The sequence below is a fragment of the Chamaea fasciata genome, unplaced genomic scaffold (genome assembly GCF_029207755.1).
Source record: "Chamaea fasciata isolate MVZ Bird 193981 ecotype frontalis unplaced genomic scaffold, bChaFas1.0.hap1 SCAF_29, whole genome shotgun sequence".
NCBI lineage: Eukaryota > Metazoa > Chordata > Aves > Passeriformes > Sylviidae > Chamaea > Chamaea fasciata.
In genome coordinates, this window is record NW_027094114.1 from 2,640,951 (window position 1) to 2,663,243 (window position 22,293).

The window sequence follows — 22,293 nt, forward strand, 5'->3', positions numbered from 1 at the left end:
GATGCAGAGCTGTCAGCAAAGGAAGGGCCCAGCCAGGTGGGGCAGCCGGGGGATGACGACAGCCTGCAGGGACACAGGCGCAGGGCACGGACACCGTAGGACAGCCTGGGCTGCACAGGGCACAGGGATGGGCAGCAGCTGCAAGGCCCTGACAGAGCCAACTCCTGCAGCACTTTGGCCATGGCTGCTGGGCCTGGGCCTGAGCCATGAGGAGGAGACAAGTGACCCTTGCAGGCCTGGGGCCTCATTGCCTCCTTGTCCCTGCTCAGCAGCCTGGCAGGGGCCGCTCCATGCTGCTGCCCTTGGCATTGCACATCCCCACATCCCAGTGGGCCGGGAAGAGCCCTGAGCACTGAGGGAGGGACAGGATGTGCCTTGGCAGGGGCTGGGGCTCGGGCCTTGGCCTTTTGCATTCCTGAAACACATGCAGGTTTGCTCAGCATCAGAGACACCTTTGCCTTGTTTGTCCCCACCTGTCATCATTACCTGCAGTGTTCTGCTCTGACTGGAACCTGGGGACACTTTCTCAGTCATGTTCCTCAGTGGGACCCATTACAACTTTAAGAAACTTTGGAGTTTCAATCTCTGAAAAGTTCTTGAAATATCCTTGAAAGAGTTCTTGAAAAGTTTTTTAAACACTCTCGGGGACCGAGTCTGATGTAAACAACACCAAATCCCTGAGAGGCTCATTAAAATCCTGGTACTGTGTCTGTGCTGCTGAGCTGGGCCGGGCTCCTGGCACAAAGGCAGCTCCTGGCAACCAAGAAGAGCTTCAAAAAGACATTTCTCCTCAGGAGCAGCTCCTCTCCCAGCCCAGCAGGGCTGAGGGTATTGCCTGCAGGTACCTGAGAGGAGTGAAGCAGACAGACATCTCAAGTAACTGGAAGGACAATTCTGAAATAATTCACGGATAAATCTTCACAACTTTTGAAAATTCTGGGGTTCTTCATGGAGAAATCCTCACCACTTCAGACACAGTCAGTCTCTGGCTGCAGGAATCTCCTAAAGCTGACCCATGACAGGACTGACAGCACTGTAGGGATGGCTCTGCTGCCTTTCTGCTTTGGGGGAGGATGTGCTCCAGAGCGGGGCTGCCCTGGGCACCGTCAGAGGGACAGGGCAGGACGGCTCCTGCTGCCAGGGACAGCTGCAGGGGCTGAAGCTGGGGCTGCAGCCAGGGATGCCCAGGGCTGTCGTGCAGAGCAGGTGCTGCAGCCCTGAGGGCTCTTGGCCAGGCCAGGGGATCTGTCACCTGCCAGGGGCAGCTCTCAGCCTGCCTGGGAGCTCCCATGGACTGTGGGAAGAAGTTGGAGGTGGAAGGAGTGACTCCCATCAGGGCAAATTCCTCCTGCTGTGGAGATGGTGCTGCATGGCCAGGACTGCTCTCAGCTTTGTCCTAAAGGAAAGGGAAAGGGGCTGTCAGGGTTGTCTGTGTCACTGAGACTCCTGCACTGTCACCCTGGGCATCAGCAGATCTGTCTCAGATCTCCCTCAGAAAGTGCCTCCTCACCCTCCTCTACCTACAGACAGCACCAGCAGCACCTTGGCTTGCAGCATCTCTGTTGGTCTGAGCTGCCCTTAAGGCCCTGCTACCAGGGAGATGCCCCTGGGCAGTGGCCTGGGCTGGGAGGGGTGAGCAGGGCAGAGCTCAGCCCCCAGGGCTGGGCTGGGCTCTGGGAGCACTGGCAGGGACAAGGCGTGGATAGAGAGAAACAGCTCCCAGTAGGCACAACTCCAGGTAGTAGAGAGCCAGACCAACACTTGATATCTCTCCATGTCCAGGTGCACAGGGAAAGACAGAAAGGTTTAGAGAAATTGATTTTGGACTCATCAAAAAGGCCATTTTTTTCCTGTACCAGTTTTAACTGTTACGAATCTGAAATAGGAAATGGTGAAATGAGCTTAGGACAAATATGTGGGAACCAGCAAGTCTGACTGCACTGGGGCACAAGGAGCTCTGTTTCCCCTTTGGGCTCCCCAGTGTTGAGACTGAGAGCAGTACTAGAGATGAGGTGGTAACTCAGAAGCACAAACCCAAGCTAAAAAGAAAAAAAAAAAAAGAAAAATGTTTAGTGAAGTTCCCCCACTAGAGAAGCGGTTTTGAGGGAATTTTGCAAAAAAACCCATAGTATTGACCCAAAGGTTGGTCCCAGCATGTAAATGTCTTCATTCCACAGCTCATGATGCCCAGAGTGAAGAAATGTCCAACAGCAGCTCCATCAGCCACTTCCTCCTGCTGGCATTGGCAGACACGCGGCAGCTGCAGCTCCTGCACTTCTGCCTCTTCCTGGGCATCTCCCTGGCTGCCCTCCTGGGCAACGGCCTCGTCATCAGCGCCGTAGCCTGCGGCCACCACCTGCACAGCCCCATGTTCTCCTTCCTGCTCAACCTGGCCCTCACCGACCTGGGCTCCATCCTCACCACTGTCCCCAAAGCCATGCACAATTCCCTCTGGGACACCAGGCCCATCTCCTATGAAGGATGTGCTGCACAGCTCTTTCTTATTGTCTTCTTCCTTGGAGCAGAGTATTTCCTCCTGACCGTCATGTCCTATGATCTCTACGTGTCCATCTGCAAACCCCTGCACTACGGGACCCTCCTGGGCAGCAGAGCTTGTGCCCACATGGCAGCAGCTGCCTGGGCCAGTGCCTTTCTCTGCTGCACACAGCCAATACATTTTCCCTGCCCCTGTGCCAGGGTAATGTCCTGGGCCAGTTCTTCTGTGAAATCCCACACACCCTCAAGCTCTCCTGCTCCAAATCTTACCTCAGGGAAATTGGGCTCATTGTGCTAAATGCTTTCCTAGATTTTGGCTGTTTTGTGTTCATGGTTTTCTCCTATGTGCAGATCTTCAGGGCTGTGCTGAGGATCCCCTCTGAGCAGGGCCGGCACAAAGCCTTTTCCACCTGCCTCCCTCACCTGGTCGTGGTCTCCCTGTTCCTCAGCACCTCATTTTTTGTCTACCTGAAACCCCCCTCCATCTCCTCCCCATCCCTGGATCTGTCACTGTCAGTTCTGTACTCAGTGGTGTCTGCAGCCCTGAACCCCCTCATCTACAGCCTGAGGAACAAGGAGCTCAAGGCTGCAGTGTGGAAACTCATCACTAGACGATTGCAGAAACATTAAACTGCTGTACAGTTTCTGCAAACTATTTGTAATAAAAGTCATCTTTGGTACTTCTTGTTGGTTTGGTCGTTGGGTTTTTTTCCCTGTGCTTTAGTTTTCTAACATTGTCTACAAAGGCCATTGTTTGTGTACTTTCTCATTTGTTTCTCTTCACGTTTTCTGTGGCCACAGACTGTGTCATTGAGGAGCTGTGTTCTCAGTGGCTCTAAATGAACTTAAGTATCTCCCAGCAAAATTTTCTCTGGAGAACCCCCTTTTTGTTTCCTTCAGCTGCAGCAGCAATGTCTATGTGCAGAGCTGGGGGCAGATCAGTGCTGGCACAGCAGCTCTGCTCTGCTGGCCACACCATTCCTCATCCAGACCAGGTGCCATTGGCCTTCTTGGTCACCTGGGCAAAGTTGCAGGGGAACCCCAAAATAATGAAAGGAGTCGGCAGAGCAAACGCAGGTCCAATCAATATGATTACTGCTACGTTTCTCCTTTATTCTGTGTAAGATGGCAGGTTTTATACACTCTATATTGTTTACACTTCTAGATACATTCTCATTGGTATAAGGCACAGGGAAGAATGCAAACACTCATTGTTTAATGAACTGTTTAAGGTAGCTGCTATGTCCACACCAATTACTATTCTTGTTAACTACTATGAAACCCTTTGACCCTTGCAACACCTTAAGTGAAAATTTCTAATGCGACACACACTTGGCACTAATTTCTATCTGCACCACAACTTAGACAGGCCTCAGTGCCACAGCCTAGAGGCCTAGCATATTGCTCAGTCTGGATGATTCAAGTACAGCTCATCTCCTACACCTGGGCACACTGCTGCCTCATGTGCAGCCTGCTGTCTAGCAGTCCCCTCAGGTCCCTTTCTGCCTGGCCACCGTCCAGCCACTCTGTCCTCAGCCTGTAGCACTGCAGGGGTTGTTGTGGCCCAAGTGCAGGACCCGGCCCTTGGGCTTGTTAAACTTCCCATTGTTGGATTTGGCCCCTAGAACCAGCCTGTGCAGAGCCCTCCTACCCTCCAGCAGATCCACACTCACACCCAGCTTGGTGTCACCCTTGTTCCATGAGGCCCTAGAGTGTCACGATGGTCTCCATGATTCTATGAGGCTCTGTAGTGTCACAATGGCTCCTAGGTTTTCTTAGTTTGAGAGACAGGTGTCTGCTAGGGAAGGCAGAAGCCTCACTTGGAATGGAGAATGTAACCCCCCTCCCTCCAAATTATTATAATTCTGATACTTAGAGGCTCTCAGGAAAAGATATGGGGATAGGTATAGCAGTTCTTTACTAGTACGTGTAACAAGGCAAACAAACAACAATAACTATGGCATTAACAACAAAATACAACCAGGAAGCTCATGATGGCCTTCTCAGCCAAGACTGGAAGGGATGGAGGAGAGGCTTTGCTTCACAAATCTTGGGGCAGTCTGATCCGGTGCCTCTGCAGAACTCTGAGTAGCACCAAGCTGGAACAGCAGGGATGAGCAGAAATTCTGGGCTGGTGACTGAGATGTATTAGAAGCTTGGTGGTGGTAGCTAGAACTGTAGGACATCCTGGAGGGCAGGGGGTTCAGGGTTACAGCGTGGCAAAGACTCAGAGCAGTGCCTGAGAAGCAGCAAAGGCAGGACAGCACTGGCCTGGCTCCCAGCAAGGCAGGAAAAAAAAGCCAGCTCAGGGTTCCTTGACACACGAGCAGATGATGACAGGTCCCTAGGACTGGACTCTGCTGATGACAGTGAATTCTCCCCACAGGAGGCAACAGTTTTACCCTCCTCCTTTCGATGATGAGAGTGAGAGCAGCTGCCCCCCAGACCCGTCCTCTTCCTGCCTCTAAAATCCCACGGTATCTGTCCCCTCGGAGAGAAACTCCCAGGGTCAAAAGAAGTGTAGTCAGATGCTGCATGCCTCTCCTTAAACACCTCCAGAGATGGTGACTCCACCTCCCTGGACAGCCCATTCCAATGCCCAATCACCCTTTTTGTGAAGAATTTCTTCCTAATGACCAGCCTAAACCACCCCTGGCAAAGTTTAGGGCTGTGTCCTCTTGTCCTGTCGCTGTTCCCTGTGTGAAGAGTCTGACCCACCCCTGGCTGCACCATCCTGTCAGAGTGTTGTAGAGAGTGATGAGGTCTCCCCTGAGCCTCCTCCAGGATAAACAAGCACAGCTCCCTCATCCACTCCACACAGGAGTTTTGTTCCAGACCCTTCACCAGCACTGTTTCCTTTCTCTGGACATGCTCCAGCCCCTCCATGTCCTTCCTAAACTGGGGGCCCAGAACTGGACACAGCACTTGAGGTTCTCCACACCAGTGCTGAGCACAGGGGAAGAATCACTGCCCTGCTCCTGCCGGCCACACCATTTCTGACCCAGGCCAGGAGCCATTGGCCTTCTTGGCCACCTGGGCACACTGCTGCCTCATGTCCAGCCTGCTGTCCAGCAGTGCTCCAGGTCCTTTCTGCCTGGCCACTGTCCAGCCACTCTGTCCCCAGCCTGTAGCACTGCAGGGGTTGTGGCCCAAGTGCAGGACCCGGCCCTTGGTCTTGTTAAACCTCCCATTGCTGGATTTGGGCCCTGGATCCAGCCTGTCCAGGGCCCTGTGCAGAGCCCTCCTACCCGCCAGCAGATCCACACTCACACCCAGCTTGGTGTCAGCTGCAAATTTGCTGATGGTGGACTCAATACCCTCATCCAGACCATCAATGCAGATGTTGAAATCCACGCTGGCTGGGTCTGATCCCTCGGCCATCCTGTGGGTGCCGTGTGATGGCACTCGAGGTGATCTGTTCCATAACCTTGCTGGGCACCGAGGTCAGGCTGACAGGCCTGGAGTTTCCCAGATCCTCCTGCCAGCCCTTCTTGGGGATGGGCTCACATTGGCACCTCCAGTCCTCTGGGACCTCCCAGGGGAGCCAGCACTGATGAGAAATGATGGAGAGCAGCTTGGGGAGCTCATCCACCACTTCCCTCATCCCCCTAGGAGGGGTCCCGTCTGGTCCCAGGGACACCTGTGAGCATCTGAGTGGCTCAGCAGCTCAGCAGCTGCTTCCTTCTGGATTAGAGGAGGGCTGTTCTGCTCCCTGTGCCCATCTACCAGCTCAGGAGAACACTTGTCCTGAGAAAAACCAGTCTCATTTTTGAAACCTGAGGCAAAGAAGATGTTCAGTACCTCAACCTTTTCCTCATCCTTGGTAACCATGTCTCCCCTAATAAGGAATGGAGGTTCTCCTTGTCCCTACTTTTGCTGTTAGTGTATTGATAAAATGATTTTTAATATCCATAACAGAAGCAGCCAGGTTAAGTCCTAATTGATCTTGAACCTAATTTTCTTTCTGCATGACCTAGCAACATCCTTTAATATTTCTTTACTTTCCTCCCCCACTGTCCAAGGTAATGCAGCCTCTTTTTTTTCATCTGAGTTCCTGCAAAACTCCATGGCCTGCCAGGCCAGTTGTTTTCCTTGCAAGCTCATTTTTTGCACAGAGGCACGGGCTGTTCCTTCTCCTTCAAGATTTCTTTCTTGAAGTGTCTCCATCCATCCTGGACACCTTTGCTTTTAAGTGCTCTTTTCCTTAAAAAATATCGGTATTTGATTTGGCACTCCCCAAATTTGCATCCTTAATAGGCTGAAGTCTGCTCTTTGTAAGTCCAGTGTTTTGTTGAAGTTTTGTTGATGCCCAAAGTTTTGTTGATGCCCCTCCTTCTTTCACAGAATATTTTAAAACTCAATAATTTCATGGTCACTGTGCTCCAGGCAGCCTCTGACCACCACAATGGGCTTTGTGTGATTTCCATGGGCAAGTGGTTTTTGAGAACAAGCATTGTGTAAGCTCACCAAGTGTAGTCCATTTATCATCTGGTAACATGAGGTCACAGAGTGGGTTATGACATCACAAAGTGGGTTATGTGAGGTCATCCAGTAGCTATGACATCATAGGCCATCTCTGTGACATCACAGAGACCAGCTGTGTGACCTCACAGGGGGACTGTGTGGATTCCCAGAAGAGCTGTGTGAGGTCACTGGGTTGGTCACTCTGCCCCAGCCCCCCTCACAGTTTGCCCCTGAGAAGTCCAAGGCTGTTGATGTTGAGTGGGGTCTCCTGTCACCCGTTATCCCCCTGGTGCACAGGGAGACATGGTTTGGGAGTTTTCTCATTTCAACAAGAGTTTTTCTTCTGCTACTCTGGGAGAGGAGTCCTTCCCCTGTGAGACCGTGAGGTCCCTTGCATGGGAGACAGTTCTCTGTGAACTGCCCCAGTGTGGGTCCACTCTCACAAGCAGCAGCCCCACTGCATCTGCTACAACGTGAGTCCCTCCCACGGGCACACAGTCCTCCCAGACTGCTGCAGTGTTGGTCTCTCTTCCCACGGGGTGCAGTCCTCCAAGGACAGGCTGCTTCAGCCTGGGAGCAGGGCCCCCTCTCTCCACCGGGTCTGCCACTGGATCACAGCCTCCTCCAGGCATCCACCTGCTCTGGCACGGGCATCTCCGCTACAGGCTGAGAGTGGATCTCTGCATCCCCCATGGATCTCCATGGGCTGTGGGTGGATCTCTGAATCCCCCATGAATCTTCATGGGCTGTGGGTGAATCTCTGCATCCCCTGCGGATCCCCATGGGCTGTGGGTGGATCTCTGCATCCCCTGTGGATCCCCATGGGCTAAGAGTGGATCTCTGTGTGCCCTGTCAATTCCTGTGGGCTGTGGGTGGATCTCTGCATCCCCCATGGATCCCCATGGGCTGTGGGTGGATCTCTGTGTCCCCCATGGATCCCCATGGGCTGTGGGTGGATCTCTGTGTCCCCCGTGGATCCCCATGGGCTGTGGGTGGATCTCTGTGTCCCCCATGGATCCCCATGGGCTGCAGGGGCACAGCTGCTTCACCGTGGTCTTTACCATTGCCTGCAGAGGAATCTCGGCTCTGGAGCCTGGAGCAGCTCCTGCCCCTCCTTCTCCCCTGACCCTGGTGTCTCCATGTTTTCCCTCACATGTTCTCACCTCCTCTTCTCTGACTAGCAGCAAAAACCTTGTGACTTTGTTTTGGTTTTCTTGTTAAATATGTCATCACAGAGGCGTTACCAACCTCTCTCCTTGGCCCAGTTTTGGCAGCAGCACGTTCACCTTCAGAGCCATCAGCCACCAGCCTTGCCAGACATGGTGGAAGCTTCCAGCAGCTCCCCACAGGAGCCACCTTTGTCGTGCCCCTGCTGCCACAAACCAGGCCATGCCAAAACAATACAGCTAATTCTGCTAAATTTGCTGATTTCTGAAAAGGGCTTATTCACATTCCTTGTTACAAAGTAACTACTTCTTTCTGCTCAGCTACAGCTTTTTGCATAGTTCAAGCATTATCTTGTTGTCTCAGCATGAGGACCCATCAGGCTGAGACTGACCTGTCCTTTGTCCCACCTGCAAACAGAACCTGCCCCCAGACAGTGCCCTGCTGACAGGCAGAATTCTGCAGGCCCAAGGAAAGTTCACAGAGATTTGGGATCTATGAGTGCTGGCAGGGAGAGATCAGGAACAGGGAAACACATCCAGGGGGAAAATCTTGAGGAAGCAGAAAGAGTCACTGTCCCTGACCCTCATGGCCTCCAGTTCCTACTGCAGGGCCAGACCTGACTTTGCTGCCCTGTGGGGCTGTGACAAGGAGAGTCTGGACTCTGCAGTGCCAGGGAGAGGAAAAAATGGATCTTTGGTTACATGAGCACCTGCAGTGTCAAAATGGTCTCCATGGTTCCATGTGGCCCCACAGTGTCACTCTGGTCCCCTTGGTCACACCAGGCCCCGCAGTGTCACAATGTACCCTTGGTTCTGTGGGGCTGCAGTGTCTGTTCTGCTGCTGAGCAGGGTCAGCACCAAAAACACAGACACAAAGTTCAGGTATGGTGTGATTTATTATAACACAAAACTGCAAAGAATGACAAAAGGAGAAGCTCAGCAATGCACCCAATCATCACTACCAAAGATTGCCTGCAGTGATTATGAAAAAAGATGTACCAGTTACTCTCAGACTTTCCCATCAACCAGATCCACACATCAGCTGGGGGAAGCTGTCACAGCCAAGGACTGCAGAGCCACTCCTGGACACTGGGAATTCCTGCAGGTGCCTCCAGCCACAGGTGAGGGCCCAACTGTAATAAACTAAGATTAGACAACTCTGAGTAAAGGAAGTTACTAGTTGTATGTTATGAGGTTCCATAACATTAAAGGTTAAAACGTCGTTTATAAAAGCTGTAAAATCCCCGTTCTGTACCCCAAATCCTGTCCCCTCCCTCCTCCCTTAGAAACCCCACTTACCTGTCTCATCGTCCTAGGCTACAGACCCCATGCTGAACGTTCAAGCTGAAAAGTTACTAATTATACCCCATTAGTGGTTACATGCTATATTTATCCCAGTTGTGCCCATGAATTGTTACACGTTATATGTATCCCAGCCCCAGTTTTTTCTTTCTTGAGTTGTAAGTTTTGTAGCCCTTTTGAAACCACTTAGAATGCCGTAGCAATTCTCCCAAGTTGGACTGCTGCTGCTGCCCTGCTGGCTTCCCTCCAGCCATCTTTTTATTTCCTGCTAGCCATCTTCCTCCATCCTGTCAGCCCCAGCCTGCCTATCAAGCTGCTGTTGCCACCCCTACGAAAATTATGGACCCCGCTGCAAACTGGGACGGAACTGACCACAACAGTCCCCAGCCGAGTCGAATCTCCAAAAGTTCAACCCCCCGGAGAACAGCAGTGAACTGTGGACACCTTGAAGTGTTGGCTGACTGATCCTGGTATCTGGTCATGACCTCAAAGACACTCCGAAGGAAAGACACCCCTAGACTTGACGAGCCCAAATGAGTTTCTGAGAGCTCCCGTGTGGTGAGCAAACTCCTGGATCTGCAGCGGTCTCTGCAGCATCGACTCGGCACCACCTCCTCAGCAGTGGAAGCGAGACTCCCCAGCAGCGTAGGGCATCCCTCTGAGCCAACTCCTTTCTAATAAAGGCAATTTAGGAGGAAACATTGTCTCCTGCTCATTTTTAACAAGCAGCAAGGACAAATGTCATAAAGCTGCAAGCCCTGCCAGCCTCCTCAGGGAGGGGCCGGGCAGGAGCAAAGTGCAGCCCCTGAAAGGAAAGTTCCTTCTGTGGGGCCTGCAGAGGCGCTGGCAGAGCCCAGGGGACAAAGGCCTGGGTGCCTGTGGCCCTGCCAGCCCTGCCCAGCCCTTGGCCATGTGTCCTGCAGGCTGTGCCCCCTGTGTGTGCTGCTGCTGTGCCCTGGCCGGCTGCACACGCCCATCTCACTGTCCCCCCCAGCATTTCTCAGCCCAGCATTTCTGTGCCCTCCCTGGGCTCCCTGCACCCAGCGCTGCCGGCTCCTGGCACACAGAGCCAGGCCATGGCCCGGCCTCACGCTGGGACACCTCCTGCACCAAAATTCTGCCCTAGAGGGACTTTTCTTTTTGCTCAGCTCCAGGCTGAACCTTTCAAGCTTTGGGGAGGTTTCCTTCTCTTCCCACTGCCAAGGAAAGCTCTGTCTCCTGCTGTTCAAAAACAGAGAAGGGCTGGTGGGAGATGTGCTGATCAGAAGCTGTTTGGGGTACAATGACCATGAAATTATAGAGTTTTTATATATTCTGTGAAAGAAGGAGGGGCATCAACAAAATTCTGCAGCGGACTTACAGAGGGCAGACTTTGACCTATCCAAGATGCAGATTTGGAGAGTATTGAAACAGGTACTGATTTTTTTAAGGGAAACAGCCCTTAAAAACAAGGGAGTTCAAGAAGGATGGAAACATTTCAAGAAATATAGTTTGAAGGAATGGAGAAGGCTGTGTGCCCAATGATAAGCCAGCAAGGAAAGTGACTGGCCTTGCTGGACATGGAGCTTTTGCAGGAACTCAGGGGGAAAAAAAGGGGGTGCATCACCTTTGGACAGAAGGAAAGGCAACTCGGGAAATGTTTAAAGATGTTGGTAGGTCATGCAAAAAGAAAATTAGAACTTAACCTGGCTGCTTCGGTGAGGGATAATACCAATTATTTTATCAATACATTAATGGCAAAAGGAGGAGTAAGGAAAATCTCCATTCCTAATTGGTGAGTACATGGTTTCCAAAGATGAGGAAAAGGCTGAGGTACTGAACATCTTCTTTGCCTCAGGTTTTAACAACCAGACACGTTGTCCTCAGAACAAGTGTTCTCCTGAGCTGGTAGATGGGCACAGGGAGCAGAACAGCCCTCCTCTAATCCAGAAGGAAGCAGCTGCTGAGCTGCTGAGCCACTCAGATGCTCACAGGTGTCCCTGGGACCAGACGGGACCCCTCCTAGGGGGATGAGGGAGCTGGTGGATGAGCTCCCCAAGCTGCTCTCCATCATTTCTCATCAGTGCTGGCTCCCCAGGGAGGTCCCAGAGGACTGGAGGTGCCAATGTGAGCCCATCCCCAAGAAGGGCTGGCAGGAGGATCTGGGGAACTCCAGGCCTGTCAGCCTGACCTCGGTGCCCAGCAAGGTTATGGAACAGATCACCTTGAGTGCCATCACATGGCACCTACATGATGGCTGAGAGATCAGACCCAGCCAGCGTGGATTTCAACATCTGCATTGATGGTCTGGATGAGGGTATTGAGTCCACCATCAGCAAATTTGCAGCTGACACCAAGCTGGGTGTGAGTGTGGATCTGCTGCAGGGTAGGAGGGCTCTGTACAGGGACCTGGACAAGCTAGACATGGTCTGGGTTACAAGGTGGTGTTGGGTCACTGGTTGGACTTGCTGGTCTGAAACAGCTTTTCCAACCTGATTACTTCTGTGATTCTGTGATGATTTTGACACTGGAGGGCTCTGGGGAAGCAAGGGCTGTTGTGAGATTGCAAGATCTTTTGTAACCAGGGATCCATGGTGACACTGCACCACCAATGAGTCCATTGTGGCACTCTGGGCCTTCATGGAACCAAGGGGCCACTGTGACACTGTATGTGGCCTCAGGGAGCCATGGAGACCACTGTGACACTGCAGGACCTCATCTAACCAGGGTGTCGTTGTTGCACTGAGGGGAGTCATTGAGTGAAGGAAAGTATTTTGACACTGTGGTGCCTCATGGGACCAAGAGGCCATTGTGACATTGCAGGGGCCGGGTAGCCAAGGGACCATTGTGGCACCAAGGGGCCCCTTGGAACGTGGAGGCCATTGTGAAACTGTAGAGCCTTTGGGACCAAAGGGACCATTGTGAAATTGCACAGCCTCACGGAACATGGAGACAATTTTGACTGTAAGGACTCATGGAAAAAGGGTGACACCAAGCTGGGTGTGAGTGTGGATCTGCTGGCGGGTAGGAGGGCTCTGCACAGGGCCCTGGACAGGCTGGATCCAGGGCCCAAATCCCACAATGGGAGGTTTAACAAGACCAAGGGCCGGGTCCTGCACTTTGGCCATAACAACCCCTGCAGTGCTACAGGCTGGGGACAGAGTGGCTGGACAGTGGCCAGGCAGAAAGGACCTGGAGCACTGCTGGACAGCAGGCTGCACATGAGGCAGCAGTGTGCCCAGGTGGACAAGTAGGCCAATGCCACTTGGCCTGGATCAGGAATGGTGTGGCCAGCAGGAGCAGGGCAGTGATTCTTCCCCTGTACTTGGCACTGGTGACGCAGCACCTCGAGTGCTGTGTCCAGTTCTGGGCCCCCAGTTTAGGAAGGACATTGAAAGGCTGGAGCGTGTCCAGAGAAGGGCAACAAGGCTGATGAGGGGTCTGGAACACAAGTCCTATGAGGAATGGCTGAAGGGTCTGGGCATTTTATCCTGGAGGAGAGAAGGCTCAGGGGAGACAAGGTGATGACCCTCTTGGAGATTTAGTGCTGACTCTCTGAACATCAGTCCCTGAGAGTCAGTTAAATAAATTACTCAAGAATCTAAAATCACATACAAACTCAAAAGTTTCCTGAAGTTTTAATGGATCCCACTGAAGGACACGACTGAGAAAGGAATTTAATGACCCTCTTGGGACGTTGGTGTTGTTTACAGTGGTATCAGTCCCAGAGAGTGTTTAAAAAACTTTTCAAGAACTCTTTCAAGAACTTTTTGAGAACTTTTCAAAATGAAATTGAAACTCCAAAGTTTCTTGAAGTTTTAATGGGACCCACTGAGAGACACAACTGAGAAGGTGTCCCTAGGTTCCAGTTAGAGCAGAACACTGCAGGTAGTGATGACAGGTGGGGACAAACAAGGCAAAGGTGTCTCTGATGCTGAGCAAACCTGCATGTGTTTCAGGAATGCCAAGGGCCAAGGCCTGAGCCCCAGCCCCTGCCAAGGCACATCCTGTCCCTCCCTCAGTGCTCAGGGCTCTTCCCGGCCCACTGGGATGTGGGGATGTGCAATGCCAAGGGCAGCACCATGGGGCGGCCCCTGCCAGGCTGCTGAGCAGGGACAAGGAGGCAATGAGGCCCCAGGCCTGCAAGGGTCACTTGTCTCCTCCTCATGGCTCAGGCCCAGGCCCAGCAGCCATGGCCAAAGTGCTGCAGGAGTTGGCTCTGTCAGGGCCTTGAAGCTGCTGCCCATCCCTGTGCCCTGTGCAGCCCAGGCTGTCCTACGGTGTCCGTGCCCTGCGCCTGTGTCCCTGCAGGCTGTCGTCATCCCCCGGCTGCCCCACCTGGCTGGGCCCTTCTATTGCTGATAGCTCTGCGTCCTGCCTGCCTCTGCCTGGCCACACAGAGCCTTGGGCTTGAAACCAGGAGGCTTAATTCAACTTTTCCTGTGCCTGTGATGTTTTAGCTCAGGAACAAGGCATGCAGGGCCTGCTCTCCCTGCCAGGACAGTTGTAAGTCAAGTAGAAGACATCTGGCTCAAGATTGCAGGGATAGGTAAAACAAGGAGTAAATCTGGGGACTTGGGGTGGATGTTATGGTAATGGGTAAATTGTAATACACGTGTAGCTACTGTATATAAGTAACACTCTTTTAGAATAACATGTCCATGGAACCTTATGAGTTACCATGAGATGGAGAAGAACCATCTGTCTTTCCAGGTGCCTATGGCCAAAACTGATACTCCCCCTGAAAAATTCCATATATGCAAGGGTTCTTCCAGACAAAAGTTGCCAGCACAGAGAGCTCTGGGTGACTTTGGCCTCTGGTGGTCACTTCTCATGTCAAGAAAACCCTGAGGGAAGTATTTGAACAGGTTTGACTACTGTAATATCAATGAGTCTCTCATCCTCTGAAAAATTCAGATGGTCTTCTGATCATGTGTCTTTTTTTCTTATTGTGCATTATGCATTGAATATTATTTTCAGCTAAAAAATATTCCTATCATTCTACCAGTGTGATCTGACACAAAACCCCTCCTCTACTTATGGATCCAGGTCACCTGTAGAAGCAAACAAAATAAAGAATCCAGCAGGAATTATTTGTCTCTGCTTCCATCTGTCACATCTCTGGAGACGGAGGTGCAGCCCCAGCACGTGGGAGGGCTCAAGGGGTCACAGGTTCAGCTCCCACACAGAGAACTTGCACACCCTGGGGTGCCCCTTTCAGCCTCAGTGCCCAGAGCCTTTCTGCAACCTTCCCCTGGAGCTGCTGCTTCCCTGCAGCCCCGGCCATGGACAGCAGCAGAACCTGGTGTGTCCCGAGCAGCAGGCCAGCTCAGGGCCCTGTGGGGAGTAGGGGCTAGCACAGCAGGAAAAGCCAGCCCGGCCAGTCAGGGCATGCTCAGGTGGGGAAAGGGATGTCCAGGGAGAAGAGGAAGGGAGGGTTTCTGTGCCTGCAGGGAGTAATCCAGAGGAAGAAGCTGCGGCAGGCACCAGCTCTGGCCAGGCCCCTCTCTCCTCTGCCCAGGGCTGCTGTGCTGGCCTGGGGAGAGGGGCTGGCACTGAGTGGGCAGAGGCAGCCTGTGCTGGGCATCTCCTGGAGCCAGGAGCAGGAGTTCTGCACTGTCACTGAGCTCCATTTCCCTGCCATGGGGAGCTCCAGCCCTGGGGCTGATGTGGGGGCTGACCTCCCTCTCTGCCCCTCAGTATCAGCTGATCCCTTCAAGGGGGCCAGGGCTGTGGGGTGAGTGCACCCAATGCTGGAGCAGCCCAGAGCAGGCACTGCCATGGGGCTCACCCAGAATGGGCTGGACTGGGTTGAGCAGAAGCTGGGCTGGGCTGGGCTGGGCTAAACTGAGAAGTGCCCAGGAGATAAAACCCACCCATGTCAGCTGAACTGTGTCACTCCGCAGGGCCAGGACACGTTCCACCAGGTGTGTGGAGCTGTGCCAGTCCCCTGGCAGGGATCTCACACTGGCAGGTGCAGCACTGAGGAGGTTGGTCTATGGCCTTGGTGGCATGGCCAGTGTGAGAAGGTGCCCCAGGGCTTTGACCATCCCTCCAGCCTCTTCCATCAGCCACTGGCACACCTGGGCACTCACCCCAGTTTATTGGTCTATTTGTTCTGCGGTTATCTCCTTCCTCCTGCTGATTTCAGCACTGGTTTAGGGGCAGCATCAGCCCTGCCCAGGCTCCCTCCTCACCCAGCCCTTGGCAGACCCCAGGGCAGGGCTCTCTGTGAACCCTGGCATGGGGTGTGGGTGTTGGAACTGGACACTGAGGTCTGCTGTGGACACTCTGGTGGCGAACATTTGCCCACCCAAAACACACCCTGTGCTGTGCCGTGTCTGCTGAGGGGGATGTGGGGCCTGTGCTGGGCAGGGGGGCTGTGCTGCCTCAGGGACAAATGACAGGGATGAGCAACAACACAGCGACCAGGAGGTGGAAGTGAGCACAGGCTACAGGGGAAGAATTCAGAAATCTGACCTGAGCATGTGTTCACGTATTTAGGAAAGCCAAAGTTCAGCTGGAGCTGATGGAGGCTGCAGGCAACATCAAGACCAAAGTTAATTCAGCTGCTGTGTTTGCAGGAAATGTCTGCAAAAGGACAATGCCAACCTGCTGCTAAACGAGGGCAGGAGGGGCAAATCTAGGATCATACAATGGCCTGGGTTGGACTCCTAAAGATCATCCAGTTCCAATCTCCTGCCGTGGGTAGGGACAACTTCCACTGGACCAGATTGCTCCACGCAACCTGGCCTTGAATACCTTCAGAGGTGGTGAGTCTGCAGCCTCCCTGTGCCAGGGCCTCACCACCCTCACTTGGAAAAATGTCTTCCCAGTATCCCATCTAAAACCTGCCCTTCTTCCCCTCATGGCCATTCCCCCTTGTTCTGTCACTTTGGACAAAGACCCTCTGCAGCTCTCTCAAAGCCCCTTTAGGTGCTGGAATGGACTCCAGTGTCTCCCTGGAGCCTTCTCACACCCAGGCTGAACAGCTCCAGCTCTCTCAGCCTGGCTCCAGAGCAGTTCCAGCCTTGCAAATGTCCATTGTGATACCGCAGGGCTTCCTGTAACCAAGGGTGCATTGTCACACTGTGGAACCAAGGAAACCCTTGTGACACTGGGGTGCCCCTTGGAAACAAGGGGCCACTGTGACATTTCAGGACCTCATGGAACCAAGGAGAGCAGTGTGGCACTGCAAGAGCTCTTGGAATCAAGGAACCATTGTGTCACAGGGGAGGCCAAGGGAACCAAGTGATCCATTGTGACATCGAGGGCCCTCAAGGAACCAAGGGGCCATTATGGCACCCCAGGGCCTCATGAAAGCAGGGGCATCCTTGTGGCACTGTGGGGTCTTGTATAACAAGAGCCTGTGTGGCACTGCAGGGCCTCGTGGAACCAAGGCCATTTCAAAACTGCAGAATCAAGTAGACCATTGGGACACTGTGGGGCCTGACTGAACTGATGGTGACACAGTGAGACTTAATGGAAAAAAAGGATCCATTGTGACACTTTGGGGTCTCCTTTAACCAGGAGTCCAATTGTGACACTGCAGAGCCAAGGAGATCATTATGCCACTACAGGGTCTCATGTGGTTCCATGAGGGGCCATTGTGTCACTTTGGGACCCCATGGAACTAAGGCAACCACTGTGACATGATGGGACATCATGGAACCAAAGGACCCTTGTGACACTGCAGGGCTCCACAGAAGCAAGCATCCATTGTGACACTGCTACCAAAAATGAGAAAGAATAAAATAAGCTGCTTAAAACCAAGGGTGCAGGAAGAAGCACCATTCTTTATTCACCCAGATGCACAAGGGGGAATAGCATCTCCCAAAGGTGTACATCCAGAGTACAGGAAAGTTCCTGCTTACAGGCTGTGTTTTACATACCTGTGCACTGATTGACACAGAATAATCATACATATGATAATCATTTTCCTGAAATCATTAACATATTCTCCCCTCCCTTCACAGATGTGTTCTTCTGTCCTGGGGGTCTCTTTGGTGGTCCCTGGTGGTTGGTGATGCCAGAGTCACACTTGACTGCCCAGTGGACTGTTAAAAGTTGGCACAACTGGATCTGGTCACCTTCCAATTCTCCTTCTTACACAATGGACAATGTGCAGTTCCATGGGCCAGTGTGTTTTGAAGAACAACCATTGTGTGTGCTGCACAGATGGAGATAGTTTTAGATCTGGTTACATCCCCCACTTCGAGACTTGTGAAGCTTCTCTTCTCTTCAAGCTTTCCTAAGCCTGACACTGGTGTCTGCCCGAATTCAATCTCCCTCCCGATCCCACAGCAGCCCTGCCTCTCCCTCCTCCAGCCTTGGTCTCCAGCACAGGCATGGAGGCTCTTTTGGCTCTTGACTTTTCCTGCAGCCACCAAGGCCAGCTGAGCTCTGCCCTTCCCACAGCCAGCCCTGCCCAGCGCAGGCAATGCCCAGCAATTCCTTGTCTGTGCCTGGCCTTGCTGTCAGCCCCGGCAGCGGCCGCGTGGCCCCTTTGTGCCGCGCTGGCCCAGCCATGGTGCCACAGCCCATGTGCAGGCCCAGGGCAGGACAGGAGCACTGCGGGTGGGAACGGCCCCTGTGCCGTGGTGCCCACAGCAGCCTTGGGGCTCTGTGCCCCGTGGCCTCCCTGCTGGGCAGCCTCTGCCAGCTCCTGCACAGCCCATGGCACAGACAGCCCTGCCCCGGGCTCTGGGCCAGCAGAGAGGCTGGGCAGGGCTGGCCGTGGCCGGGAACAGGCCCTGAGCCCTGCAGGAGGATGGAGCTGGGCCAGAGCCAAACTGCCCCACAAACCTGGGCTGAGCAGCCAGGGCTGGCAATGCCTGGGGACAGAGGCTGGCATGGGTGACAAATGTCCTGGGCCCCCTCCCTGCTCTGCCCATGCCACCAAGGGCACAGATCTCTGCAGCCGCTGCTGCCATCCCATCTGCCCAGGCCAGCACAAGAGCCCCAGCCTTGTGGCCCTCAGGAGCTGCTCCTGCTCCCGGCCCAGGGCCCATCCCAGAGCTGGGGCAGCCACAAAGCTGTGCCCATTTCAGTTCATTCCTGCTCTGATGAGAATGGATCCTCAGCCACTTGAAGGTTGCTGATGAATTTTACTTTTCCAAAGATCTATTCTTCTTTCTTGAGCTCTTCAGTTGAGAAATTCATTGACAAAGGCTCATTAACATTTCTTCAAAACTCACAAACAAGTCAAGCCACTGGGAATAACTCAAGTCTTCAATTCTTCTGTGGTTTATTAGACACATTTCAGAAGTGTATTCAAAGTGAATATACTGTATTGAAAACAATGAAGACAGAATTGTTTTGTCCTGCTTTGTTTTCTTTTGCTATTTATAGATTGATATCAGCAATCCCCAGTTCACACTGATCCCCAGCACCTCCTAGTGCAGTCTGAATAGATCTGAAAATCTAGACCCTTCATGACTGACAATCAATCAGACTCTGTCCCTACCCCCACCCCACCATTTCCCTCATCCAGCCCCTGGCACTCAGAGCAGCCTTGTGCAAATCTGAGCTTCCTCCACTCCAGGCTGCACCTGCAGCTTTCAGCTCCTTGGCACAAACTCCCACCTGCTTTACTGGGAAAAAGAGCTGCCTGAGACACACAGGGATGTACATTTATTGTTAGCAAACAAAACCAAGGGAAGACACAACTCCATAACAAGCAAAAGTCATTCCTCTGCTGCATATTAGATCCACTTTCCACATCAGACAGTCTCAGAGCAATGTTAAATACATTCTGTGCCCAGCACAGATCCCAAGATGCCCCAAACCCTCCCTGCCCCAATTCTGTCCAGATTTTCCCTTTGCACACACAAATCACACACTGAAGTAAGGAGTTCTCTCCAAGTCCACAGGGAGCAAAAGAGAGAAAGTGGATGAAGATCTCCCTTGTGCAGAGCTACAGCTGCACTAATCCCAGTATTCTGGGCTCACAAGAACTGAATCCAGCACCATCTGCAGCATCTGTTGCCTGGGTCAAAATCTGGCTGGATGGGTGCTGGGGAATGGAGTCACATCCAGGGGTGTCCCCAGGGCTCAGGATTGGGGCCAGGTCAGTTAAATCTCCTGATGGATGATCTGGACAAGGGCATCGAGGGCACCCTCAGTCAGTTCCCAGTGAGCCCAAGCTGGGTGGGAGTGTGGCTGTGCTGGAGGGCAGGAAGCTCTGCAGAGGGATCTGGACAGGCTGGAGCCATGGGCCGAGGACAATTGGATGAGGTTCAGCAGGGCCAAGGGCAGGCTCCTGCCCTGGGCTCACAACCACCCCAAATCCCTGGGTGTGGCCTGCCCCTGATCCCCACAGCCTGTCCTGTTCCCTTCATCTCTGCATTGCCAGGGACTTTCTGGGACAAGGCAGCTCTGCTTTGGGTATGGTGGGAGGTGCAAGTGGGAACCACAACTCACCAGGTTTGTGTCCTTTGGGGCTGGGAGCTGGTGGGACTCAGAGGCACAGAAAATGTCTCTTCATGGCCAAGAAATAAAAAATGTAAACATGATACAATATAAGGGACATGGAAACTCTTCCCTCAGCAATGTGAGACAACCCAGAAACATCTGACATGTCCACCATTCACAAGGGATTTCTGTATAAAAACAATTTTAGACAAAGATGATTCTGTGATAGATAAAATACAGTTCAGTTTTTGTATCAGGATGTTCTGCATGAAGTGGGGATAAAACAGCCTGAACAATTCCTGATTTGCAAAGCTGTCAGTGGTGAATGGAGAAAGGGGGTCAGGCTGCTTTTGGTGGTGAGGAAATGCTGAAACCAGCCTGACTCTTTTTATCTCCTCCTGAAGCTCCTGGCTGAAGCTCCTCTCTTTCCCCTTCCACCCAGTCTTTTGTCTCCCACCAGCCCCCCGGGTGAAGAGCTTGGCTCTGTGTTCTCCATCATCTCCTGGGTGGCACTGCCAGGCCGGGATCAGGAGCCCCTCAGCCTTCCCTGCTCGGGGATGGACAAGCCCAGCTCCCTCAGCCTCTCCTCACAGCCCAAGGGCTCCAGCCCCACCTTGGAGCCCTTCCCTAACCCTGCTCCAGCTGTCAGACATCTTTCCTGCCCTGGGGAACCTAAGCCAGGCCACAGTGACCTGGATAATCCATGTCCTTGATGTCCTGGTCACACAGCCCAGCCCCTTGTCCCCATGTCAGGCTCTGGGGCCAGTCCTGTGGAACATCCTTTGGTGGAGGCTGTGGCTCCAGGTGCACCGGGGGGTACCAGGGGACAGGGAACCCTTCTGGGCATGAACAGCATTGGACTTCTCTGGGGAAACTGTGAGGGGGACTGGGGCAGAGTGACCAACCCAGTGACCTCACACAGCCCTACTGTGACTCCGCACAGCCCCCCGTGATGTCACAGCCCCCCGTGATGTCACAGCCCACTCTGTGATGTCACAGCCCACCCTGTGATGTCATAGCCCACACTGTGAGGAGTTAGTCATTTGGCTTATGAAAGCTGGACCCACATTTGGGGTGAATTTGGAGACCTCACCTATGGATGGATGCACAGCTCAGGATTTTGCCAATTGCTGGGAAGGGTTCTCCAGATCCTCGCTGTGAAACGAGGCTCCCCAGCCACTGCAGACTCTGCATGGTGGTAAAGTATTTAGGCAATTGGTGATGTGTCTTTCTCAAGTCCTATCCTTTCTCTTGTCTAGTAATGATTAGGTGCATTACCTTGCTTACATTTGCTTGTTGCTAAAGCCAAGCATGTAATTTCATTGAATATATCATTTTACTTTTGTGTTGCCTTAATATTCATAGTAAAATATGACCATTCTTTCTATTGGTGTCTCTGTTTTTAAAATCGCCCCTTTCAATTGGCAGAACACTTTCTAATACTCAAATTGTTTTAGAAAGTTTCTATCCGGCTGATTTCAGTATCAGTTTCATAGGGTGCCGTAGTTTCACTCTGGCTCTTGGTTTGGGAGTGTCACAATGGTCCCTTGGCTCCCTGAGGTTATGCAGTGTCACAATGGCCCCCTGGCTCCATGAGGATCTGCAGTGTCACAATGGCCTCTTGGTCCCACAAGGCCCTGCTGTGTCACCCTGGGGGAAAGGGGCCAGCAGGGATTCATTCCCCACACGCTGCAGCTCCCTGGGCCAGCTGGCACCCACACCTTCTCCCAGGCCAGCGCTGCCGGGCACGGTCAGGGCCGTGCCACACTGCAGCTCCCTGCAAACCACAGCGGTGGCTGCGAGGCCAAACCTGGAGTCACAGACAGTTTGTCCCTCTTTCTGTCTGTATTTGGCCAAGAAATGTCCCTTTGTGGGGTGCCCTGTTTCTGCAGTCACTGCAATACTGGGACCATACCCGGAACTCTGAGGAAAGAAATGGCTAGAGTTCCATCTCTGCACTGACTTGGGGATGGTGGCAAATGCTCTGTGGGGTGGCTGGAATGATGGAAAAAGGACAACTGGCAGCACAGAGGGAAACACATTTCAGCTGCTGGACTGGGGCAAGACATCTCTGCCCATGGGAGAAGGTGGCTGTGAAAGTCCCTCCTGTGGATGCTCACGTACCCCAGAGTCGAGCACTGAAGAGCAGCACAACAATGGACAGGGGGATGGGGCTGCAGGATTAAAGTGTCTCAGGTGGGTCTGGAATGGCCACACAAGGGTGAATTATTTCTGGCTCCATGGGCCCAGGACACCTCATGTCATCAGGGCAGAGATTCAACCTCCAGATGGGCTGGTGAGTGAGGGGTGGATTTAACCATGGACACCATCTCCAGGTTATCCCTGAGTGTGAAATGTGGGCTGAGATCAAGCAGGGCCAGGCAGGGAAAGCCCCTGTGGTGTGGGGGATGATGGTGGGAACATAAATCTGGGGAGACACATGGTTTTTTTCAGTGGGAGTAGTAAAATGGAG

The 22,293-nt window shown here is 52.9% G+C and overlaps 1 pseudogene; it reads left to right on the forward strand.

Annotated features, from left to right (window-relative positions):
- The first annotated feature begins 2,200 nt into the window (after positions 1 to 2,200).
- Positions 2,201 to 3,126, forward strand: LOC136302457 (olfactory receptor 14A16-like; annotated as a pseudogene).
- Positions 3,127 to 22,293: the final 19,167 nt, after the last annotated feature.